Source organism: Callithrix jacchus, chromosome 2 (genome assembly GCF_049354715.1).
Source record: "Callithrix jacchus isolate 240 chromosome 2, calJac240_pri, whole genome shotgun sequence".
NCBI classification, from domain to species: Eukaryota; Metazoa; Chordata; class Mammalia; order Primates; family Cebidae; genus Callithrix; species Callithrix jacchus.
In genome coordinates, this window is record NC_133503.1 from 195,020,451 (window position 1) to 195,045,024 (window position 24,574).

General features: G+C 45.8%; 1 protein-coding gene and 1 long non-coding RNA gene across 2 annotated transcripts in view; both read right to left on the reverse strand.

Annotated features, from left to right (window-relative positions):
• ANKRD33B (ankyrin repeat domain 33B) overlaps positions 1–24,574 on the reverse strand; it is a 94,644-nt gene that overhangs the window by 45,969 nt on the left and 24,101 nt on the right. The gene's annotated exons all lie outside the window — the stretch shown is intronic.
• LOC128931404 (uncharacterized) lies at positions 11,519–23,869 on the reverse strand. Its single transcript, XR_008479758.2, has 2 exons — positions 21,212–23,869; positions 11,519–16,453 (listed from the first exon to the last, which is right to left on the reverse strand). It is a non-coding gene; the product is annotated as an uncharacterized LOC128931404 (long non-coding RNA).

Consider the following 24,574-nt stretch of genomic DNA (forward strand, 5'->3'; position numbering starts at 1 on the left):
TCTAGCCCAGTGCCACAGCCAGGAAGCCTTTCCTTGGGCCTAAAAGGAATGAAAGAGCATGAGAGGGAGACCCCAGGAAGGCAGGGACTCTTCAACACATGCAGCTTGTGGAGAAGACGAGTGTGCACATCAGCCGCCGTAAATTCTACACTACACGATGCATCCAAGGCAAACCCTTCCCGATCAAGTCTCAAGTCTGTCAAATGCACTCAGCTGCAAAGCCCAGGCAGCAGACTTTTTTTCTGAAGGGTCTCCCCAGGAATTCAGATTTGTTTGCAATTTATATGATATGACATCTATTTTCCTTTAAATACCCTCCCTAAGTGTGAGTTTTAGTATCTGAAACCAGATACTTTCTGGGATGTGTCATTAGAAGTTTGGAGGGTAAAGGTCAGGTCCAGGTCTAGTGCAGAGGGTGGCAAGTGGCCAGGGGAGAGGACTACCTGGGTGGGAGGCAGCACCCAAGGTCAGTCTCCACAGGTGTGGCCCCAGCACCGCAGGTCAGACACCACCTCCTCACTCACTGCCTCTCCAAAGCCAGCTCAGAATAACAAATCCCATGGAACATTCCATGTACCAAACTCTTAACCTGGATCAGTGTTGGGTAAAGCAGGCGAACCACAGAGAAACAGGGACAACCCCCAGTGAGCTGCTTGGACTCAGGCAGCCCGTTTCAAGGGCCCTTTGGTATGCACGTATGAGTGTTTATTATGAAAAAAAATTCCAAATAGAGAGAAAAGTAAAATAGAAAGACAATCACCCATGTCTTCATCGGTTGTAGTGACAACGGTCAACGTTTTGTCATAACTGCTTCACACTTCTTTTTTGAGATGGAGTTTTGCTCTTGTCGCCCGGGTTGGAATGCAGTGGCAAGATCTCAGCTGATTGCAACCTCCACCTCCCCTGTTCAAGTGGTTCTCCTGCCTCAGTGTCCTGAGTAGCTGGGATTGCAGGCATGTGCTACCACGCCTGGCTAATTTTGTATTTTTAGTACAGACTGGGTTTCTCCATGTTGGCCAGGCTGGTCTTGAACTCTCGACCTCAGGTGATCCACCCACCTTGGCCTCCCAAAGTGCTGGGATTACAGACATGAGCCACCATGCCTGGTCAACTGCTTCAAACTTCTTAAAGGAATCAACATTACAGAAAAAGTTGAACTGCCTTGTTGTACTGTCCTCCCCATCCCTGCCAGAGGCAATCACTATTTGGTGCTGCTGTGCATGCTCTGACTTTGCTTTTGAATTTTTATTATATATGCATGTATCCACAAGCAATGTATTTATATTTATTTATTTATTTATGCAACCGAGTTGTGCTCCTCCGCCCAGGCTGGAGTGCAGTGGCACAATCTCAGTTCACTGCAACCTCTGCCCCTCAGGTTCAAATGATTCTCCTGCCTCAGCCTCCCAGATAGCTGGGATTACAGGCTCCCGCCACCATGTCCAGCTAATTATTGTATTTTTAGTAGAGATGGGGTTTTTGGCCAGGCTGGTCTTAAACTCCTGACCTCAGGTGACCCACCCGCATTGGCCTCCCAAAGTGCCAGGATTACAGATGTGTGCCACCGTGCACAGCCCAAAAGCAATATGTTTAATAGACAGCATTATTCCTATTTCAAATGTTTACGCAAAATGCTCTCCATGTACATATGAGCCCAAAACTTGGCTGATTCACGCAGTGCTGGACGTGAGCTAGCCAAATCACTGGCAAATGCATCGTGACTACTATAGCGTCTCTGCATGTTCATCCGCGCCCCTAAAATTAGAACCTTGACTTGCATCTCATGATGCACCCGAACTGGAAATTACTTGGAATCCTCGTCTGTGTCATATCTCAAAAAGAGCACTATTGACACGTGGGGCCAGATAACTCTTTATTCTGGAGGGGGGCTGTCCCCTGCACTATACAATCCCTGGCCTGTATCCATTAGATGTCAGGAGCATCTTCTACCCTCATTTATGATAACCCAAAATGCCTCCAGACATTGCCAAATACACCCTGGGAAGCAAAATTGCCCCCAGGAGAGAACCAGTGCTCTAAGTGGACAAGCTGGGGGTAGAACATGAACCAAAGCCCTCTCCAAAGTGGCTGCCACAGCTGCAACTCCACCACCCTTGGGTGAAAGTAACCGCTTCTCTCCATTCTCGCCAACTGCCAATACCTTTTCATTCTCAGCAATCTGATGAGTAAACACTGTTACTGTGCTTCTACTTCGCATTCCCGATCGCCAGTAAGACCGACCGTCTTTCCATGTATCTATTGGCCATCTGGATTTCCTCTTTGGTAAATGATTTAATTATGTCTTTTGTCCATTTCCCATTGGCTTCTTTGTCTTTTCCTCATTGATCAGTTTGAATTCTCTCTTTTTTTTTTGAGACGGAGTCTCACTCTGTCACCCAAGCTGGAGAGCAACGGCATGATCTCAGCTCACTGCAGCCTCCATCTCCCAGGTCCAAGCGATTCTCCCACCTCAGCCTCCCAAGTAGCTGGGATTAGAGGTACCTGCCACCATGCCCAGCTAATTTTTGTATTTTTAGTAGAGATAGGGTTTTACCATGTCGGACAGACTGGTCTTGAACCCCTGACTCCAAATGATCCACCTGCCTCGGCCTCCCAACGTACTGGGATTACAGGAGTGAGCACAGTGCCCAGTCCAGTTTGAATTCTTTATAATACTTGAGGTCAGTGCTGTCCAATGGAGATATAGGGGGCAGCACAAATATAATTTAGAAATTTTGGGGGGAGACAGGGTCTTGGTCTGTCATCTGCTGAAGTGCATCACGGCTCACTGCAGCCTTCACCTCCCAGGCTCAAACAATCCTCCCCCAGCAGCCTCCCTAGTAGCTGGGACTATGGATGAGCACCACCACATCCAGCTAATGTTTGTATTTTTGTAGAGATGGGGCTTTGCCATGTTACCCAGGGCTCAAGCAATCTGCTCACTTCTGCCTCAGAAGTGATTACAGGCATGAGCTACTGCACCTGGCTGATAATTTTTAATTTTCTGGTGGCCAAATTAATAAAAGACAAAAGAAATCCTAATAAATACATTGTATTTAAGTCAACATATCCAAAATATTACCATTTCAAAATGTAATCGATAGGAAAACGTGAATGAGCCATTTTACTTTTTTTGGATGAATTTAGTGCATATTTTACACTTACAGCAACCTCAGTGCCACCGGGTTCAACAGCCACTTGGAGCTACCAGCCACACTACTGGGCACCACAACCCTAGACACTAAAGCTGGCTCTAGGATGGCACTGGCACCCAAGGCTGGCACTAAGATGCGGCAAAGGAGGCTCTGGAGCACCAAATTTAAAGAGGCAGTCCCTCTCAGGCCCCACAGAGAGCAGTGGCTCTGTAAATGCTGCCCCTGGACCTGAGGCTCTGTCAAGGGTGTTGCGAATGTTTTCTCTACACTACTTGCTTTTCATTTACCATCCATTTTACATTTCGATGCAGTCATATTATTTGTGTTTTCCTTTATGGTAATGCTCTTTGTCATGTGTTCAAGTAATCCATCCTATTCAGAAACCATAAAGATATTCCTCTGTATTTAATTCCAAAAGTTTCAAAGTGTATTTTTTTCACAGTGAGGTCTTAAGTCCACCATGGTTTTTATTATAGAAATTATATGAACACATCCATTCTTTCCCATTGGTAGTCACACCACGCTGGGGCACGTCCCACCTCCCCAGAGACACATGAACGCATCTGAGAGTTGCTTCCATTGGTCTAGCAATCTGCCTTGGCCCCAAGGCAGCCCTGATTCCTACTGAAACCCTGTGTTTTGCAGGGAAGAAACCTTCCTTGCTCTTCCCCTTCAGAACTGCTGTGGCTATTTTTTTTTTTTTTGAGGTGGAGTCTTGCTCTGTCACCAGGCTGGAGTACAGTGGCACAAGCTCGGCTCACTGCAACCTCTGCCTCCTCGGTTTAAGTGATTCTCCTGCCTCAGCCTCCTGAGTATCTGGGACTGCAGGCAAGCACCACCACGCCCAGCTAATTTTTTTTTTTTTTTTGTATTTTTTTTTTTAGTAGTGACGGGGTTTCGCCATGTTGGTCAGGCTGGTCTCAAACTTCTGGCCTAAAATGATCCGCCCACCACACCCTCCCAAAGTCCTGGGATTATAGGCATGAGCCACGACACTCAGCCTGCCGTGGCTATTCTTAATTACCAAGCTTCGTTTTAAAAATCAAATTCAGTTCTCAATCCTCCTAGAAGGAGTGGTAAAGAAGATTGTGCAAAACACCAGACCACAGGTCATCAGAGGACGCCTAAGACGATATTCTCAGGCTGCCAAGAGCAGGCATTTGCTGCTCATCCGAGAGAGGGCTAAAGGAATTCGCTGCTGGGGGGCCCTCAGCAACAAGCAAGCAGCTATAAATAAGAAGAACTCACAGAGAGTCCGGCAGGAAAACAAGCAGCTGGAAGCTCATCGTCCAGCGTGTTTCACTGTCCAAAGTAGACCCTAGTATTCCCCCAAAATGTCCCTGACAACACTCTCCCTTCTCTTCCACTCATAAGTAGCACATCCAGGAGGAAGATTCATTCAACTATGGGCAACGGTCTGTGAAGAAGCTGGTAAAAGTCACACACACAAAGTGTTTTCTAGTTGTTTGAACCAGGACAGCTCAGTTGCACCGGATTCACCTGCAGTCTTCACTGGCGTTCTTCCACTACCTGTTTCCGCCTGCCTTTTGGTAAACTGCATTTCCCCACCCTTTCTGAATTCTGACTTGACCAAATGGCTTGCTTTGGGTAATGAAATGTAAGTGAAATAGCAGGTATCACTTCCAGGAGGAAGTTTTGAGAGACAGTGTACAATGTGCCACTTTTCTCTGCCCTGACTGCCCTTGGAGCTCAGAGACAGATGACTCTCAGCCTGGGCCTTTGAGGTGAGGGCAGAGAGAGCAGAGCCCTGCCCCTCCAGCTGGAGCACAAGCGCCTGTGTGAGCAAGAGGCAAACCTTTGTTACCTTAAACCACTGAGACTTCAGGTGGTTTGTTGTCAGAGAACAGAGTCTATTCTGGGTGACTGTGTGTGTGTGTGTGTATGTGTGTGTGTGTGTGTAACAGTAGTGTACATCTATTCATGTGTCAATGGCTGCCTACTGTTTTTTTTTTTTTCCATTGGGAAGAACTGTCCTTTATTTTAAGATGATGTCTTTGCTACTTAATTAGGCACAAAATGTACTCATAAAATGGCTGGGTGCGGTGGCTCACACCTGTAACCCCAGCATTTTGGGAGGCCAAGGTGGGCGAATCACTCGAGGTCAGGAGTTCAAGACCAGCCTGGCCAACATGATGAAATCCTGTCTCTATCAAAAATAAAAAAAATTTTTAAAGGGCCAGGTGTGGTGTCACACACCTGTAATCCCAGCTACTCAGGAGGCTAAAGGCCAGAGAATCGATTGAACCCAGGAGGCGGAGGTTGCAGTGAGCATAGATCATGCCCTGAACTCCAGCCTGGGCAACAGAGTGAGACCCTGTCTCAAAAATAAATAAATAAATAAATGATGGGGCCATGAGTTTATGGCTTTTTATTTCTTAGTTTGCAAAAGAAATATCTGGCAGTTATGTCATGCCACCTATTCCAAAACCATTTTATACCAGGTGAACCCAGCAGCCTGGACGCTGCTGAGCACCTATGCGCCGCACCTACTGGTTCTCAACTCCCTCGTGGCCATGCCAGCTCCCGGTGGCTTGGGTTCTCCCTTGTGCGTGCTGCATGTTTTCAGGCCTCCAATCCTTTGCAGGTGCAGTGGCCTTTGCCTGGGATGCCCTTCCTCCCTTCCCCAGCCCCATCACTGAGTCAGCCTGCACATTTCTGAGTCTCCTGCCAGTATGGCTCAAGCCTTCTGATGCCCATTTCCTCACACTATCACGGGACTGCCGTTCACACACCAGCTCACACTCAACAATAAGCTCCAAGGGGCAGCAGATTGTGTCTTTTTAATTTTGTTTCCCAAGTACCTGACGTCTACAAGGTACTCAATAAGCATTTCCTGAATGAAGGCACACGCCCTGCAGTAATACCCAGCTTACTCTAAACTGAGGACCGACACACAGTGATGTGGGCTTGTGTTTCCTCTACAGTCAAGAAGGGAAATGACTTCACGTCCCAAGGGACCTCAAAGAAGCAGCTGTCCTTCAGCATGGTGTCACTCTCGGTAGGCACCCCCAGATTTGCGGGTGAACAATGTACATCTGAAAGCAATAGCCAAACTCAAAAGAAAACGAAAGCGGCCAAAGAACTCCACTTGCAGGGGTTCACTGCAGAGACCAACGGTATGCCAAGAGCTGGGTGCGGTGGCTCACACCTGTAACCTCAGCACTTTGGGAGGCCAAGGCGGGGAAGATTGCTTTAGCCTAGGAGTTCAAAGGCAGCCTGGACAACATAGTAAGACTTATCTCTATAAAAAAATTTAAAAACTAGGCAGCTGCAATGGTGCACACGTGTACTCCCAGCAATTTGGGAGGCTAAAGCGGGAGGATCCCTTGAGCCCAGGAGTTGGGAGCTGCAGTGAGCTGTGATCATGCCACTGCATTCCAGCCTGGGCAACAGGCCCTGTCACCCTGTCTCAAAAAAAGGGAGGTCAAGAGATCTATATCCATATAAAGATCTATAACTACAAAGCCTAAAAACCACCCAAATATAAAATGTATATCAAGAGATGTCTGGCTAATGAAATGCATGTTATGGAGGCCAGGCGCAGGGACTCTCACCTGTAATCCCAACAATTTCGGAGGCTCACACAGGCAGATTATCTGAGGTTGGGAGTTGAGACCAGCCTGGTCAACATAACATGTTGGATTTATGACTTTAGATCAGTAATGTATGAAACTACTACTTTGTTCGACTGTATTCCCTCTGCCAAGTTCATGTATATACCTAATCTATTTCTATCTCAGAGGCCCGTCTAACCTTCGAAACACTGGGAGTGGTTTCCATGCAGTGATCTAACAAGCATTCTGTGACGAAAGAAAACTATGCCTGTTAACAGTTGACCTGAAGGCAGTGACTGTCAGTAACAATGACATGTTCTTCTGACCGTTGATTCATTTAATCTTTTTGAAATTAAGGTTCGATTTTTTTTTTACAATGAATGTACAAAACTCAGCAGAGAACTTAAAGGAAGCAGCAAGGCTAGAAGAGCCTCACTCGGCCAGGCACGGTGGTTCATGCCTGTAATCCCAGCACTTTGGGAGGCCAAGGTGGGTGGATCACCTGAGGTCAGGAGTTTGGGACCAGCCTGGCCAACATGGTGAAACCCTGTCGCTACTAATAATACACAAATTAGCTAGGCATTGTGGTGGGTGCCTATAATGCCAGCTACGTGGGAGGCTGAGGCAGGAGAATCATTTGAACCCAGAAGGTGGAGGTTGCGGTGAGCCAAAATCTTGCCACTGCCCTCCAGCCTGGGCGACAAGAGCGAAACTCCATCTCAAAAAAGAAAAAAAGAAAGTCACTCAATGAGAAAGAGCTCATGCAGGGGATAAATTACAACAGCAAAAAGCACAGACCCTTTCCTTGTACCATGTATGTCTGCCATGAGTACACTTTTCTTATTCATTCCACACCCTGTACTTTTAATATTCACGAACACAATTGTGCTAGCCAGCCTCCTGGATGGCCCCAGTGATCTTTGCTGCCTCCCGGTATTCACACACTTGATGATCACCTCCCACGCTGAATCAGGGCTGGCCCCATATGGCAGGAGTAACGGTGTGTGCCTTCCAAGGCCAGATCCTAAGGGATCCTGCAGCTTTCACCCTGTCTCCTGGATTGCAGGCTCTTGAGGAAGCCGGCCACCATGCCCTGTGGACACTCGAGCAGCCCTGTGGAGAGACCCACAGAGAGAGGAACCGAGGCCCCCAGCCAAATACCAGCACCAATATGCCAGCCATGAGAAGGAGCCACTTTGAAAGGCGACCCTCTGGCCTCAGTCAAGCCTTCAGACAACTACAGGCACAGCCAGCATCCCACTGCAACTCACGAGAAACCCTCAGTCAGAACTGCCCAGCCAGGTTCCCACATTCCTGAGCCATTCCCATATTCCCGAGCCATTCCCACATTCCCGAGCCATTCCCACATTCCCGAGCCATTCCCACATTCCCGAGCCAGTCCCACATTCCTGAGCTATGGACACTGTGAGGGAAAATACGTGATTATTATTATTTTAAGCCACCATGTTTTGGGGTGATGATTTAGATAATACAAATATCAACAAGTCATAAGGATAGAATAATGACAAATTCCAGTTACAATCTTCCAAAGCCTGTCATATTAACACATAATTCTGTTTCTGTCTTGAGAACTGGATCATTCATTCAAGTTGAATATATGTTTACACAAGAAAATATATAATATAGCATATTACTATTTTATAGCCATTGAGATCTACTATATGTTATGTTAGGTGCAGCTAGATTAAGATATAATTAATGCCACAAATCAGCTAAGAAAATTCCTCTCTGGCTTCACTATATTCCCGGAAGACATCATGAGAGTGCTACATTTTTCTCAGAAATGTTCTCTTTTGGCCGGGCACAATGACTCACACCTGGAATCCCAGAACTTTGGAAGGCTGATGTGAGCAGATCGCTTGAGGTCAGGGGTTTGAAGCCAGCCTGGTCAACAGAGTGAAACCCCATCTCTACCAAAAAATACAAAAATTAGCCAGGTATGGTGGTGCATGCTGTAGTCCCAGCTACTTGGGAGGCCGAGGCAGGAGAATCACTTGAACCCAGGAAGTAGAGGTTGCAGTGAGCTGAGATTGTACCACTGCATTCCAGCCTGGGCAGCAGAGAAAGGCTGTGTCTGAAAAACAAAAATAAAAAAATAAAGCCAGTTGCAGTGGCTCATATCTGTAATCCCAGCACTTTGGGAGGCTGAGGTGGGTGGATCATGAGGTCAGAAGTTTGAGACCTGCCTGGCCAACATGGCGAAACCCCGTCTCTACTAAAAATACAAAATTAGCCAGGTGTGGTGGGGCGCACCTGCAGTCCCAGTGACTCTAAAGGCTGAGGCAGGAGGATCGCTTGAGTTTGGGAGGTCAAGGCTGCAGTGAGCTGTGATCACGCCACTGCACTCCAACCTGGGTGACAGACTGAAACACTGTCAAAAAAAAAAAAAAAATGACAAGCAATCAATGAAAAGCAAATTGGGCCTTTCAGGATCTATAGACTATGATCAGCTTTATAAGTTCCTTGCCAAACGTTGCATGAAATTTCAAAAAAGGAGTCTAAATTGTTCACTCATTTAAGACTCAAAGATTCGAAACCCTTTTTTCTGTCTAGCGGTTCCCGCTCTGGAGGCTCCCAGCCCGCTGCTCTGCGTCAGGCTCTCAGGCGACAGCATGGTCTACTCAGGAGAAATAAAACTCTCCAACCGTTTTCGAGGCAATGTTTTCCAAATATGGGGCCTGTCATGCACAAATACTACTCCTGCCTCACAAAAATCTGGCACAATTTAGTACAACCCAACCCGATGGATGCAGAATTAACAACCTGGCTAATGATTGAGCCGAACCACCTGTTTACCATTTTCTGCTGGGCGCAGGTTTGACTCTAGCCCCACATAGTACAGACCCAGGACCGACGGCATCAGTATCACCTGGGAACGTGTTAGAAATGCAGAATCTCAGGCCTCAGCCCGGGCTCCTGGCTGGGAGCCAGCAATTACTTTTGTCTGTAGGACGTAAAGTGTGAGCACGCTATGCTGACGCTCCAGGATGGGCAGTGATGGTGTGACCTCTACACGCAGACGCCCAGGCTGCTCAGTCACCATTTAGGAACACAGGACACAGAGCTCAGCTTGTGTTCTTGTTCATTTTTATTTGATTGGCTTTCTTTCAGAGGGGAAATGCACCCTCCTTCTTGCCCCACCCAGTCTCTGCTATACACAAATCCAAACAAATTCTTCCCTAGTTCTGGCCTCAGTGCCTACAGCACTTCCCCATGCGTCCCCTAACTGGTCTTGTTCTCATCTGCACCAGCTCTGGGTGCTCCACCCAAGAATCATCCCTGGCCCCATGGGGGGCACATGGCAGCTCCTTGCCATACATAGGCTGAGGTGGAGTGACCAAAAGGAGAAGGACAGATCTCTAGATACTGTGGCTTGTACTTTGTCTTACAGATTTAGGCATATATAGGTGTGGTCACACTTAAAATGTGTGACTAAACCAGCACATCCACGGAGAGCATGCCCCGCAGGGAGGAGGGCTGCACAGCCTTCAGCTGGCTGTCATCAGCACCCATGAGCACTTACTTATTCACCATCCAGCAGGCTTACTGGCCCCTGGCTGGGTGCTGAAAATACAAAGATCCGCTGAAATGTGAGTTCCTCCGCTCAGGACATTCAGTCTGGGGAAGGAGGTGGAGATGTAAACAATGACAATGCCAGGCTCGGCCCAGGGGACAGTGAGAGCACAGACGACTGGCAGCTGGCCCAGGCTGGGAGGAGTTGGCACCCAGCCAGGCTGAGCCTCATAGCCAAACAGCAGGAGGTCCACAGTGCCAGGGAGGGTGGGGACCGTGTCCCAAGCGGGGAGGCAAGCGTGTGCAAAGGCGTGGAGCTGACAAGTGGGGAATTCTGGGTCATGACGGGTTCCTACAGAGGGCTGAGCAGGCTGAACGGCATCCAAAGCTGGTGGGAACCATGCAGGGTCTTAGAAAGCATCATGATCAGATTTTCCTGCTAAATATCTGGCTCTCAGGTGGGAGCTGGTGTGGGAGGAGAGAGCCTTGCCATTTCCTTCTATTTTCAAAACATTCTTTAAATATATATATGCCCCCGACCCTGTTCTTTTTAAACTGAGTTGGCAGCCCATTTGTGATTGAAGATGTAACTGAAACTGACATCTGTCTGTCTGACTCATAGCTGTCAAGGCGGTGGCTTCCACATGACATTCTGGGCTTTGGGACGTCTATTTCGCAGGTGTTCATTCATGTCTTCTAACTTGATATTTTTTTTATGTACAAAATTTAAATTGTAACCTTTTCCAAAAGTGAAAGAGCTCGACATCATTAGTCACAGAAAAATGCAAATTAAACGCACAATGAGATACCACCATACACCCACCAGAATGGCTAAAATTAAAAAGCCTGACAATACCAAATGTTGGCAAGGGTGTGGAACTCTCATGTTCCCAGCAGGTGGGAGTGTAAAATGGAAGAACCACATTGGGGAACTGGTGGTTTCTATTAAAGTTTAACACATGTCTACCTTATAACACAGCAATTCCATTCACAGACACACTCTCAAAATACGTTCAAGTCTATATGCACATTAAGACGTGTACAAGAATGTTCAGGACAGCTTTATCCGTAACATCCAAAAATTGCAAACAACCCAAATATTCATCAAGAGACTAGCTAAGCAAAGTCTGCTATAATCAACCCTGGGATACCACAGAGCAACAAAAGAAGGACAAAACTCTGATACTGGCAGCAATACTAGTGAATCTCACACATATGACACTGAACAAAATATCCCAAACACCAAGAAGTGCGTGCTGTTTGAGTCCATTTAATGAAATCCAAGGACAGGCAAGATTAATACTGTATATGGTAATAAAAAATAGTGAAGAGGGTTATAGAAAGTGGCACAAGAGAACTTTCTGGAGTAATGGAATGATATCTTAACCTGAGTGATATTTACATGTGCATATTCGTTTGTGAAAATTCATTGAACTATGCCCTTACGAGTTGTACATTTCACTGTATGCAGTCTCTCAATGAAGTAACGATAGCAGAAAAAGCAACTTTGCCAATGCAGATCTACAAATGGTAAATAAAGCTATGAAAAAATGCTCAACATCATTAGTCACTGAGTCACGAAAAATGCTCATCTAAACCAGAGTAAGAAACCACTTCACCCCTGTGGTGGTGATGAAAACACACTTCACCCCATTCAGATGGCTGCAATTTACAACACACCAATATACAGAAAATAACAAGTGTTTGGTAAGGATGTGAAGACACTGAAACCCTTGTAAATTGCTGGTCAGAGTCGAATGTGGTGCAGCCACTGTGGAAAATAGTTTGGTTGTTCCTCAGAAAGCTAAACGTAGAATTGCCATATGATCCAGTAATTCCACTCCCAGGTATATTCCCAAATGAGTTTAAAGCAGAGGCTGGAACAGAGATTTGTACACTCATGTTCATAACAACATTATTCACAATGGTGAAAATAGGGAACACCCAAATGTCCATCAACAGATAAAAGAATTAGCAAAATGTGGTATATACATATGATGGCACATTATTCAACCTTTAAAGAAAAAGGAAAATGCTGTACATTTTATAACATAGATGAACACTGAGAACATTATGCTAAGTGATATGACCCAGATACAAAAAGATTCTATTTATGCAAATATCTAGAATAGGCAAATTCATAAAGACAGAAGGTAGGTTAGAGGTTGCCAGGGGCTGAGGGAAAAAGGGAAGGAGGAGGAAGAGGAACTGCAGGGAGAGGGATGATAAAAACATTTTGGAAATAGTGGTAACATTTGCACAACATTGCAAATGCCACTGAATTGTACACTGGTTACAATGGTTAAAATGAACAGTTTTATGTTATATATATTTCATCACAAGTTTTAAACTTAATAATGGAATGTGCCTCAAACTATCAAGTTCTATACTTTAATGGATGAATGGTCAATAAAGCTGTTAAATATGGAAAGAAACAAAAGCAACCTAGAGGTACGCACCACATGGCTAAATCCCAAAACCTTTATGTTGAGTGAAAGGATCCAGGCTCCAGAGCACACGCTGTGTGATTCCACTGAAGTTTCAATACCAGCTAAACTAATCCATGGTGACAGAAATCTGAACAGGTATTTGCCTCTCACAGGACAGGGACTGAGTAGAAAGGGGCAAGGGGAAATTTACTGTAGTGATGGAAATGCTCTATGTCTTGAGTAGGGGGATGACTGCACAGGTGCATATATTTGTCAAAATCAAACAGCCTGTCATTTAGAATTTGTGTACTTTATCACATGTCAACTATACCTCGAAAAAGTATTTTTTTCTTTTCCTTTTCTTTAAGACAGGATTTTAAAGTATATTTTTCTTTTCCTTTTCTTTAAGACAGTATTTCTCCAGGTTGGTCAGGCTGTTCTCACACTTCTGGACTCCGCAGCGATTCACCCACCTCAGGCTCTCAAAGTGTTGAGATTATGGGCATGAGCCACCACACCTGGCTAACCAAGTATCATTAACACGAAATATGATTGGTCAGGTGTAGTGGCTCATGCCTGTAATCCCAGAACTTTGAGAGGCTGAGGGGGGAGGATTGTTAGAGCCCAGGAGTTCCGAGACCAGTCTGTGCAACACAGTCGGACTCTGTCTCTGAACATTTAAAAATTTTTTTTAGTTGAAAAAAAAAAAACCTGGCCAGATGCATTGGCTCATGGCTATAATCCCAGCACTTTGGGAGGCTGAGCTGGGTTGATCACCTGAGGTCAGGTGTTCAAGACCAGACTGCTCAACATGTGAAACCCCATCTCTACTAAAAATACAAAAATTAGCCAGGTGTGGCAATGCATGCCTGTAATCCCAGCTACTTGGGAGGCTGAGGCAAAAGAATCGCTTGAACCTGAAGACAGGCAGAGGTTGCAGTGAGCCAAGATTGTGCCTCCTGACTCCAGCCTGGGCAACAGAGCAAGACTCCACCTCAAAAACAAAACAAAGCCTTGTAAAATATGGTTAAAATAACAAGGCACTGAGAGTGCCAGAAGGGGCAGGCTAGAAGCCAGAAAGTCCTCAGAAGCCTCCTAGGAGTCACCAGGTACAGATGACACCACTAACTGGGGTGGCTGCATCCAGGTGCCGAGAGTAGAAAGCAGACTTAGAAGAGATGGAAGCTGGAGAACAGACACCTGGATTGGGGCGGGGGATGGGAGGAAAAAGTAGTGGTGATTGGCTTCTGACTTGGGCCCCTCAAAAGGATATCAAAGTCATATGCCAAGAAAAGGGGCACAGCAAGAAGTCTAGTACTGGTACACAAGGCAAGACCCAGAATCCAAAACGAAAACAAGAATCACATATACATACAAGATACAATCAACTTGCATTAGAAGTTCATTTTTCTTTTTTTTTTTTTTTTTTTTGAGACGGAGTTTCACTCTTGTTACCCAGGCGGGAGTGCAATGGCGCGATCTCGGCTCACCGCAACCTCCACCTCCTGGGTTCAGGTAATTCTCCTGCCTCAGCCTCCTGAGTAGCTGGGATTACAGGCACGCACCACCATGCCCAGCTAATTTTTTGTATTTTGAGTAGAGACGGGGTTTCACCATGTTGACCAGGATGGTCTCGATCTCTTGACCTCGTGATCCACCCGCCTCGGCCTCCCAAAGTGCTGGGATTACAGGCTTGAGCCACCATGCCTGGCCTAGAAGTTCATATTACAAAGCATAATTAGATTGTGTTGTTGTCTGAGAGACTGTTATGATTTCAGTTCTTTTGCATTTGCTGAGGAGTGTTTTACTCCTGATTATGTGATCAATTTTAGAGTAAGTGCCATGTGGTGATGAGAAAAATGTACATTCTGTAGTTTTGGGGTGGAGCATTCTGTAGGTATCTATCAGGTCTGCTTGATCCAGAGCTGGATTCAGGTCCTGAATATTCGTTAATTTTCTGTCTTGATGATCTAATATTGTCAGTGGGGTGTTACAGTCTCGCACTCCCATTGTGTGGGAGTCTAAGTCTCTTAGTAGGTCTCTAAGAACTTGCTTTATGAATCTGGGTGTTCTGTGTTGGATGCATATGTATTTAGGATAGTTAGGTCTTCTTATTGAATTGAATCCTTTACCATTATGTAATGTCCTTCTTCGTCTTTTTTGATCTTTGTTGGTTTAAAGCCTGTTTTGTCAGAAACTAGAATTGCAGCTCCAGCTTTTTTCTGTTTTTCAGTTGCTTGGTAAATTTTCCTCCATCCCTTTATTTTCAGCCTATGTGCATCTGTGCAAGTGAGGTGGGTCTCTTGAAGTAAGCGTACTGATGGTCTTGACTTCTGTGTCTTTTAACTGGGGCACTCAGCCCATTTACGTTTAAGGTTAATATTGCTATGTGTGAGTTTGATCCTGTCGTCAGGATGCTAGCTGGTTATCTGCAGACTCGTTTATGTTGCTGCTTCATAGTGTCACTTGTCTGTAGACTTCAGTGTGTTTCTGCAGTGGCTGCTGATGGTTTTTCCTTTCCATAAGAGCTACCTTCAGGAGCTCTTGCAATCCAGGCCTGATGTGACAAATTCCCTCCACATTTGCTTGTCTGAAAAGGATCTTATTTCTCCCTCACTCATGAATCCTTAGTTTGGGTGGATATGAAACTGACTTGGAATTTTTTCTCTTTAGGAATGTTGAATATTGTCCCCCAATCTCTTCTGGCTTGTGGTGTTTCTGCTTAGAGATCCACTTTTAGTCTAATGGGCTTCCCTTTGTAAATAACCTTGCCTTTCTCTCTGGCTGCCCTTAACGTTTTTTCTTTCATTTCAGCCTGGGAGAATCCGATAATGATGTGTCTCGGGGTTGACTGTCTCATGGGACATCTTACTGGTTCTCTCTGCATTTCCTGATTTTGAACACTGGCCTGTCTTGCTAGGCTGGGGAAGTTCTCACAGATGGTTTCCTTAAGAATGTTTTCCAGATTGGTTCCATGCTTCCCATGTCTTTCAGGTACCCCAATCAGTTATAGGTTCAATCTCTACATAATCCTATATACCATGGATACTATGAAGCCATAAAAAGGAACAAGATCATGTCCTTTGCAGGAACATGGATGGCGCTGGAAGTCATTATCCTCAGTAAACTAATGCAGGAACAAAAAAACAAACACTCCATGTTCTCACTTACAAGTGGGAACTGAATGATGACAACACATGGACACAGAGTGGGGGAAGAATGCACATAGGAGCATGTCAGGGGTCGGGGAGGGAGAGCATCAGGAAGAACGGCTCAGCAATGCTGGGCTTAATACCTAGGTGATGGGTTGATCTGTGCAGCAAACCACCATGGCATTGGCACACCGCCTATGGAACAAACCTGCACATGCTGCACGTGCCTCAGAACTTTAAAGTTGAGGAAATAAAATGAAAGCAAGCACGATTAATTTAAAGGGTGCTGGTACATAATGAAGTCATGCTGTTGTTTTGGTTTGGCTTAGTTTTTTCTGAACTGGAACAATCTGTTTGGTTTATGCCAAAGACTAAGATCCCCCAGGCACAGGCGAAACATGATCTTTTCAAACTTTTCCATGAGTCAGCGAAGGCAATTTCACTTGAGTCCTGGGACACGCAATTCCAGGAAGCGCTTCGCTTGCCCTGGTACACTCAGCCTTCTCCCTCTCCAGTTTCAAGGCATCACACGTGCTCCTTCACAGAGGAGGCGAAAAATGGATGATGGACAGAGATTTCCAGAGTCATGATCATCCAGATGACGGCCACTAGAAAAGACGGAGAAAATGTCCAGGGTTGGAGTGCAGGGATGAGCCCAGGAAGGTGGCATCACAAGCAACGACTGAACCTCTGAAGATTCATTTAGTCTCTTAAGGGGTGTCCAGGTCTCTCCTCTGCACATCGGGCCCCACTCGAGGATTCCAAGCCCCACTCCTTCAGTTACCCAGTAACTGCCTGTAGTAGGTTGAACTGAATCCCCTAGAAAAGATATGTCCACATCCCAACCCCGGTCCCTGTGAATGAGACTCTGTTGGGGAACAGCGTCTTTACAGATCATAATTAAGGATGTGAAGATGAGATCACCCTGGAGATGAGACACAGATGTGCAGAGAGGACAGATGAGGACAGAGGCAGGGATTGGAGCAATGCTGCCACACACCACAGAATCCCCAGCTCCAGCAGAGGGAGCGAGGCCCTGCTGTCACCTGGACTTCAGACATCTGGCCCCCAGAATTGCATGAGACTCCATTTCTGATGTTTAAGCCATCTACTTTGTGGTTGTCTGTCATGGCAGCCTTAGGAAAAAATTCCATTGCCTATCTAGCCCCACATCACCCATGTCTGGCAAGCCACTCCTCCACCCAGCCTCCTCCCTCCTCTCCTGCTCAGGATGTCACCCTCGGGGCTGGCCCCCACCAGGCACCTGCCTCTGGCCTGACTCCCCTCCACCCTCCATACCCACAGGGCACACTCTCTAGACAGGGACCCATGTTTGATGTTTTCTTTCTGCTTAAAAACATCCATTCCTGCAACTCTTGAGTGACTTGCCATAGGAAAAGTCCAGGACTGGCCCTGCTGGGTCCCACCGATCACCTGGGGAGTGAAATCCCATCTGCTCAGCCCAGCTTCTTCAACTCTATTTGTAGTTCGTCCATCCTCTACCAAGACCACCACCACTCCTGCTGCCCATACCTGGAATGCACTCTCCTATCCCCCCACATGCAGTCAAATCCTACTTTCCCCTAAGGCCCCCACACCAGGTTTCCCAATGCAAAACCCCACCCATGTGTCAGGCAGCTCTGGGTTTCTGGCATGTATCCTGTTACCTCATTCGCCAAGGAGTCATTCGTCTTAGGTTCCCATCTTACCCCACCTAATGGGTCAAATACCCTCTGAGGGCTTCAATTTTGAGGCCATGAACCTCTTGTGGCTCCCAGGGCCTTCCAGAACACGTGCCCTTGGTAGCATAGGGATGAGTGCACGCACGAAGGGAACAGTAGAAAGAAGGATGTGTGTTTTTAAAACGCATATTTTCTGCAGCATTGGAGATCAATCAATCAATAAATACATGATATCTTAGTGAGACATCCCCCCTGAATAAGTGAGAAAAACCTTTAAATACAGAATAGATCTGTGACAATGATGAGAATTCCTGCCCCTGGAGAGGAGAAAAATCCCCATGAGCCTACAGCTCCCACGCGTGGTTGCTGCTAACTGTTGAGTCTCTGGGCTTTGCTCCCTGCAGAGACTCCAGAGCAGGTTCTGCCTTGTTCCAGGACCACAATTTGGCTCAGAGCCAGCACAGGCCTTGGGTCTGAAAAAACTGTAGCTCAACAGGCCACGAGTAATGTTGTAGCAGAAGAGATGAACTCTCCTTACATGGGAGAGGTTCATGGGAGGTGAGGGTGAGTGACTTGGGAGGGGCTGTGTTGGGAGGGGTGGGGGTTTGTGCTGGAATGGGGGTCCAGGTGAGCCAGAGTCAGGGGAGTTGAGCCAGGGTGAGGGGCTTCGGGAGTAAGTGGGGCATTGAGTCAGGGTCTCATGTGAGCCCCCGTACCCGGGAGGTGGTGACTTGGAGCGGGGCTGGAGAGGGACTCAGGACTCTGGAGGTGAGCTAGGGTTGAGGAAGTTGCGCTGGAGTCGTGAGGAGCAGAAGGCTGAGCCAGGGTGGGTCTGGGATGAGCAGTGTCGGGTGTGGACTGAGATAGGGAGGAGGTACACAGGTGCAAGGGACGTTAAGGCACTAAACGGTCAACGTCATACAACAAATGTGCAGATGAGCCCTGCGAGGAGCTCTCCACGCACACTCGGTGTCTAAAGGGAAAGAAAGTATCCGCTCATTCATTGCAGATGGGCTAGTACCTTCACTGATGCTACAGGTTTTTGCTTTATCTTGTTTTTTCTTAAAAGAGTTAATAGTTAATGCTTTAAAAACAAAAGTAAACACAGAATAAAATACGTTATCTGCTCTAATAATTTAAACTATGTTATTGCACAGAAAGAAAAGGTAGTCCTAGCGTGCCAGGTGACTGTTCAAATAATAGCAGTTGTTGTGATACGACAATGTAAGTGTCACTTGGTTTCTGCTTTTAGAATCAAACTATAGATAAAGTTGAAATAACTAAGATCGTAATTAAGATCCCAGAAAATGTTAGCCTCGTAACTGGAAGGCTAGTGAAGACAGTATGAGGGGTGGATATGGGGCAGTGGGAAAAGGTGAGGAAGCTCCTCATCTAACAGAGAAGTCAGGAAATACCAGCTGGAATTGATAGAAAAGGAACTGGGGTTGAAATAAAATATATAAGACCCGGGCACAGTGGCTCACACCTATAATCCCAGCACTTTGGGAGGCCAAAGCGGGCAGATCACCTGAGGTCGCGAGTTTGAGACCAGCCTGACCAACATGGCGAAACTCCGTCTCTATTAAAAATACAAAATTAGCTGGGCATGGTGGCACATGCCTGTAATCCCAGCTACTCAGGAGGGTGAGGCAGGAGAATTGCTCGAAACAGGGAGGCAGAGGTTGTGGTGAGCCAAGATCACACCACTGCACTCCAGCCTGGGCAAAGAGTGAAACTCCATCTCAAAAAAGAAAAAAAAAAAAAAATACACACACACACACACACACGAAACTAGAAGAATACATATAAAGAATTATGGGTGGATGGGTCTGATAAGAGGGGTGAAAAGGGTGGGTCAGCAAAAATCTCTACCTGCCATGGGACAGGATCATCCCCACTGCCTCAAATGGACAAATCAAGACTAGCCAGACGATCAGGTGGCAGTTAGCAGGGAGGGGACTGCCAGACAAAACGAGAGCAGGAACGGTGGCAAGTGACGGCAGTGAGAAGCAGACGGGTGGCCAGGAGGCCTGGGGTCTCTCACTTCAAGCTCATCTGCAGGATTCTATCTTCTTTTCTTTTCTTTTTTTTGTCACCCAGTCTGGAGTGCAGTGGTGCAATCTTGGCTCATTGCAATGTCCACCTCCCAGGTTCAAGCCATTCTCATGCTCCGCCTCCCAAGTAGCTGGGATTACAGGCGCCCGCCACCACGCCCAGCTTATTATTTTATTTTATTTTATTTTTTGTATTTTTCGTAGAGATGGGGTTTCGCCACGTTGGCGAGGCTGGTCTTGAACTCCTGACCTCATGAGATCCGCCTGCCTTGGCCTCCCAAAGTGCTGGGATTACAGGCATTAGCCACCTTGCCCGGCCAGGATTCTATTTTCTATCACATACATGCTCTGTTTAACAAAAATGAGAGACAAGAAAAGTGGAATACTAACAAGAATAAAGTTTTACCACAAATTAGTGAGAAAAAAAATAAAGCAGATGGCCCAAAATAAGACCCTGTCTTTAAGGAGAACATGTTACAGAAGCAATCTGGGCACTGACGGGTGACTCACCAACACTGGAGGAAAAGTTGATGACTGAGCAGTAAGCACACACACCATAAATCAAGAGATAATACGAAAGGACTAAAATGTTAAGGGCAAACCTAAATCTGTACATACATACTTACATACATCCATACTTACATACATACTTACATACAAACTTATATACATACATATATACTTACATGCATACATATATACTTACATACATACATACATACATACTTACATGCATACATACATACATACTTACATACATATATACTTACTTACATACATACATACATACATACATACATACATACACTTACTTCCTAAAATAGTTTACTGGTCGAGATAAGAGATTCAAAAGCTAAAAATCATGAATAAGATAACAATAAATATGTAAATGTACTTTACTACATAAATACAATATTCCCTTATATTGAAATCATAAGTAAAATTGAAAGAAAAAGGAAAAAGAGCAATTAAGATGAATGACATTCGCAGGATGATTTAAATATCAACAGAAATATTGTATTAAATATCAGCAGAAATGCACCAACAGTACAATTTTCAAGGGTAAAAAATGAGTATAAAAACCAAAACATACAGGCTTATGCCTGTAATCCCAGCACTCCGGGAGGCTGAGGCTGGCAGATCATGAGGTCAGGAGTTCAAGACTAACCTGGCCAATATGGTGAAACCCCCATCTCTACTAAAAATACAGAAAAAAAGAACAGAGTATGGTGGTGGGCACATGTAATCCCAGCTATTCAGGAGGCTGAGGCAGGAGAATCACTTGAACCTGGGAGGCAGAGGTTGCAGTGAGCCGAGATTGCGCCACTGCACTCCAGCCTGGGCAACAGAGCAAGACTCCGTCTCAAAAAAAAAAAAAAAACACTAAAAAAATTTTACATGGCTATTTCTAGAAACTTGGCTTAGAAACAGCATTTTAAAGCAATATAGCAAGGCCAGAAACCATAAAGAAATAGATACATCTAGGCCGGGCGCGGTGGCTCAAGCCTGTAATCCCAGCACTTTGGGAGGCCAAGGCAGTGGATCACGAGGTCAAGAGATCGAGACCATCCTGGTGAAAGCCCATCTCCACTAAAAATACGAAAAATTAGCTGGGCATGGTGGCACACACCTGTAATCCCAGCTACTCAGGAGGCTGAGGCAGGAGAATTCCCTGAACCCGGGAGGCAGAGGTTGCGGTGAGCCGAGATCGCGCCATTGCACTCCAGCCTGGGTAACAAGAGTGAAACTCCATCTCAAAAAAAAAAAAGAAATAGATACATGTGACTACACAAAAATTTAAAACTTCTCTTCAAAACAACAGTGTAATCCAAGTAAAAAGGCAAACGACAGGGACCCTCACTTCAGCTCTGAGAAACTGGCTTCAGTCAGAGGTACCATCCCCCCGAGAACAACTGAATACTTTTTTCCCCTAGATATCCGTTTGGAGGCATCCAGTTTCCAAGACAACCGGGACTTGCCAACCTGACTGTATCCTGGGAAGAAGGCGGAAGTCCTGAGATGAGCTTTCCCTAAGGGCATGTCCCCAGTCCGAAGACTGGGTGTTGAGGAACCAAGCACTGAGCACTAGTGAAAAGTAAGAAGAATTAAGCAGAGTCTGTTAGGCTCTCAAAGGGTTTGCAGGGACGGGTATCCAACCTTTTGGCTTCCCTGGGCCACAGTGGAAGAACTGTCTTGGGCTACACATACAATATACTAATATTAACAATGGCTGAGGAGCTAAAACACACACACACACACACCTCACAATATTTTAAGAAAGTTTATGAATTTGTGTTGGGCTGCATTCAAAGCCATCTTGGGCCTCCTGCAGCCCGAGGGCCACAGGAATGAGCCTGGCTTAAGGACACAAAAGTGACATTCATAGTCTGCCCAGGGCATGTTTCTATAAGAAGCCGAAAGGGCTATCCCCTACAAGACAGGCCAGAAAGACACCAGATCTTATAAAAACTACAGCCTAGACTGTAATCTTCTGTCCCACTCTGTCTGCCAGAAGCAAATGAAATACTCCCTGGACAAGATAACACAATCTAGTGGTACTTCAATTTTCATACACAAGGTCTAGCTTTCCAAAACTGACCAGATGTATCAGGAGACAGGGCCAAGAGAAAAACAGGCAACAGAAAACATCCCCAGAGGAGCCAGACATTACAATTATCAGACTTTAAAATAACTAATATGTGAAAGTAAATAATAACAAACGAAGAAATTTATCAGAGAACTAGAATCAAACAAAAATTTTAGAAATACAACATAATTGAAATTAAGAATGTAAAAAGCAATTAAACAGTAGATTAGGATAAAGATACAATTAGTGAATCAAAAGATAAGTTTAATCTGGCTGGGTGCAGTGGCTCACACCTGTAATCCCAGCACTTTGGGAGGCTGAGGCGGGTGGATCACGACGTCAAGAGATCGATACCATCCTGGTCAACATGGTGAAATCTCATCTCTACTAAAAAAATACAAAAAATTAGCTGGGCATGGTGGCGTGTGCCTGTAGTCCCAGCTACTCAGGAGGCTGAGGCAGGAGAATTGCCTGAACCCAGGAGGCGGAGGTTGCGGTGAGCCGAGATCGTGCCATTGCACTCCAGCCTGGGTAACAAGAGCGAAACTCTGTCTCAAAAAAAAAAAGATAAGTTTAATCAAAAGTGCCCAGAAAAATTTCTTTTAATATTTAAAAGACAGGAAGAAAAGCATAAAATATGCAGGCAGCATGGTGTAAAAGGTCTGGTGTGTGTGAATTTGGTGTCATAGAATAGGACGAAAAAGGAACTGGAACAAAACAGTATTTGACAAGATAATGGCAAAGAATTTTCAAAACTGACAACAGATATCGAGCCACATATTCAGGAAATTCTATAAACCTTGAACAGGATTTTTTTTAAATGACAGATTGGTAAAAGAAGGCAGAGGCCAGGCGCAGTGGATCATGCCTGTTAATCCCGATTTTGGGAGGCCGAGGTGGGAGACTCACCTGAGGTCAGGAGTTTGAGACCAGGCTGACCAACATGGTGAAACCCTGTCTCTACTGAAAATACAAAAATTAGCCAGTTGTGGTGGCGTGCGCCTGTAATCTCAGCTACCTGGGAGGCTGAGGCAGGAGAATCGCTTGAACCTGGGAGGTGGAGGTTGCAGTGAGCCAAGATCTCGCCATTGCACTCTAGCCTGGGCAACAAGAGTGAAACTCTGTCTCGGAAGAAAGGAAAAGAAAAGAGAAAAAGAGAGAGAGAGAGAAAGGAAAAGAAAGAAAAGAAGAAGGAACGAAAGGGCCGAATATAGTAACTTTAGCATATGTAAAAAAAAAATCCTCAGACCTCAAGAAGACAAGACAGATTAATCAAAAACTTGACAAAGGAATTGGCAAAGCAGTTCAAAGAAAGAAATACAAAGGGCTAGTAAACATGTGATACGAAACATGTCTCAGCCTTGCTAATCAACAAAAATACACAAATAAAGGTGAAGTATCATTTCTTGACAAGTTGGAAAAGAGTAAAGAGAGTCAAATTAATTGGTGTTGGCAAGAGCATGGAGGGAAATGTACTCCCCTACCTCGCTAGGAAGCTGAAGTGTTACCATCTGTTAAGTGAGGTGGTGAGGCTTGATGTAGTCAGGTGCAGCACAGTGCGGGACACTTAGACTAGAAAATGAAACAGTGAAGTCTACTACTCACAGGTCTGGAAAGAAGAGGCCAGCACCCTTGGCAGGCCCAAAGAGAAGAGGGGAGGACCCATCCAGGACCTGCTCCCTCCATCAGCAGGTGGGGAACAAGAGAGAAACGGACGGGCCTGTGGGTGGGACCTTCTAGGTTACCTAGTTGGGTTTCCCACAGTGCAGTTGGATTAGCTAATTTGAAGGGAGCATGAGACTCACCACAGGAACTTGGGGGTTACCCTATCGGGTTCCCCAGGCTTAAAGCAGAAGTCATGTGGTCAAGCAGCTCAGGGTACGGGGCCTTATCTTCCTAGAACATGAAAACAGGAACTGGGGTGAAGACTGCCTCAGAATATGCTAGTCAAGGGTGACAAGCCAGGGACAGGACAAGAGATGGACATCGATATTCAAATGCCCGAGTGGTGACCATAAGCAGGTTCACTCTCTAGGGGGCCACTGGCAAATGTGCATTTGGTGGGTCAGGGTAAGTTAGGCTGTGCAGCAGAACAAGCAATCCCCACATCCCAGTGGCACGTGACGAACGTCTGCTTCCTGCACATGCCACATGGTTGGCATGCAGGTCTTTCCCACATTGTTTGCCCTTCCAGGACTCAGGCTGATGGGGGAGACTCTACCTGGAAAATTGCGGGTTGCCTGGAAGAGGGGGAAAAGGGTAAGGCAAATCATATGCTGGATTTCCAAACTTCTGGCCAAAAGTTACACAAGTCACTTCTCACTGACTTGGCCAGAGCACGAGACATGGTCAAGTATGATGTTATAGGGAGGGAAGTCTAATCCTACCCCAGGGAAAGGCAGATTG